Raw genomic sequence first — 2,545 nt, forward strand, 5'->3', positions numbered from 1 at the left:
CATCCTTTTGGCGCCGTTGCCGGGGAAGCGTCAGAGTATTGGTGATTGTCGCTTTTCTTCTATTTTCTACTACAACCTTCTGCTAAGTAGTTTATTTCGTTTCCATTATGCAATTTCGTTTCTGCAAAAGTAGATTAGAATTTCCCGCTTCCATAGATTAGCATTTCAATTCCGCAATTTCATTTTTGCAAGCGTAGATTAGCATTTCAATTCCACAAGCGTAGCCTAGCATTTCATTCCTGCAATTTCATTTGAGCAAAATAGATTAGTCCTTTCATGCTTTCATTTCAATTCCGCATTTTCGTTTCAGCAAGATAGTTAGTTGCAGTTCAACCTATTTTAGTTTTGCAGGTACAAGAAGAAAAATGCAAAAATCAACCAAAAATATTTCATTTCATGCCTTGTAGGAGTAGAGATAAGTTAGAAAAATGATTGCACAACACCCCCACCACTTCACATAGCCAACCTTCTCTCTTCTTCGATGGCTGTGATTAAAGAACCCTTAGGTGGACATCAAGGCTATTTAAAGAACCTCTAGGGAAGAAGAAGAAGAAGAAACCATTCCTCTGGAGCAAATGGCTACAAGAAGGAACGTTGGGAGCAGTACCTTGTCCCAACACGAATTTGCAAATCAGCTGGAAGATTTCAAGAGTGATATGAGGCAGTTTCTTGCCATGCAACTGGATACCTTGCGAATCCAAAAGAAGCAAGAAGAAGCCAAGAGGGCTTTGGCCATTTTTTGTCCTAGGTGCACTAGAAAGCATCCTAGGAACGAATTTCCATTGTACTCCATAGAAGTGTGTTTTGTATGTGAAGAATACCATCCTACGAATCAGTTCCCTTCCTTGCCTGGACTTAAAGTTGCATACCAGAGAGCCAAAGGAGCCACTGAATCACTCGATTATATGAACCAAAGGAGGCCACATGGACCCATACCCTACCAGCAAGGAATGCAAGGTACATCCCAGACCTATTATGACCCCTATCAAACCACGTCCATACCCTCTTGGGGTCCCCCTACTCATGCTTCCTGGTTCACACCTCCTTCTTGTTCCTTCACAGATCCATATTATGCCCAACCAGCTGCTCATTCGTTTCACTCTTATGCTCAGCCACAGCCTCAGTGGAATGCACCTCATCAGGGGTGGAGGCCCCAATACAACACTCCTCCTGCTTCTTTTCCTCCACCACATGTTCATCCACAACCATCACCTCCTGCTCCACCAAGGCAACCCCAAATGCCTGCCCAACCACAATGCCATCCACCTCCATCTCAATTACACACCTCCACTCAACTACCCGTTCCACCATTTCCAAAACCATACAATGGAGCAGCTCAACCCAATTGCAAAGTAGAGGCACAACATATCCAAATGACTCCTCTTGAGCTCAATGATGTTCACCAAAGCTCAGGAAGAGTGTTGCAAAACAGAGATTATATTGACAACATTGAAGGACCAAAGGAAAAAGAAGATTCCAAAGAGGAGATCAAAGAACCATGGGCTGCACTTGATGAAGAGAAGAGATCAGAATCAGAGATCGAGAGAGTTCCTTCATGGTTACCATCAAATCCTCCATGTACTCAAGAGAAAGATAAGCAAAAAGAGGAAGATGAGAAGGTCATGATAGAAGGTGACATGAAGAATGATCCAGATCAGCAAAAGGACCAAGGATATCAAAGCTATATTGAGATATGGTTTCAGAAGGTCACTAAGTTGCAGCGGTACTCTCTTCCTCAGCTATGTTTGATCCCTTCAAAGTCAGATCATTTGGTCTCTAAAGTCCGGATAGTTGTCCAAGCATGCATTTCGAGCCTTCACAACATTTTTTCTCTAATCTCAATGTGCACATGGCTCCATTGGAGGTATTCTTATACTTGAGAACGATTTTGTTTTGCAAGTAGGGTAGGGTAGAAAAAAGGAAAAAAAGAAAAAAGAGAAAAAAGAAAAAGAAAAAATGAAAAAAGAGGAAAATAGAAATCTAAGGTGAAAACCTCCTCAGAGGCGCCTTAGATTGGCTCATTGATTGAAAACCTCCATGAGGCGGTCAATGGGTTGAAAAAAAAAGAGAAAAGAGAATAAGATCTCTGGGTGAAAACCTCCCTTGGAGGCGCCCAGGGCAGGCAATTAGGGTGAAAACCTCCATGAGGCGCCCTAGTTGTTTTTCAAAAAAAAAAGAAAAAAGAAAAAGAAAAATAAATCTAATTTCCATTGAATAGTTTCAGGTTGCAGCAATGACATTGCAGGTCAGGAGGATCACTCAAAACAAAGACAAAGGAGTTTTTGTGCCTTCTAGAGGAGGTTCTATATTTCTACAGGAAACATCCTGTAGAACCTTCAAGCGAGCCAGGTTCGATGTTGGAAGGGGATCCAAAGCTTGGAATCCATTGGTTATGCCTGCAAGCATCCATGTTCCCATTCCTCACCCTTTTCCATCATCTTTTCCACCTCCTTGTGCTTCTTCATTATGCTTCTACAGGAAGTTCCTGTAGAAATTGTGGGAAACTAGACATGGATTTCAAAAAGGTGGTTTGGCGAACATGGTA

This window comes from Pinus tabuliformis, chromosome Q (assembly GCF_031772625.1).
Source record: "Pinus tabuliformis cultivar Carrire ecotype Pingquan chromosome Q, CPIR1, whole genome shotgun sequence".
In the NCBI taxonomy this organism is placed as follows: Eukaryota; Viridiplantae; Streptophyta; class Pinopsida; order Pinales; family Pinaceae; genus Pinus; species Pinus tabuliformis.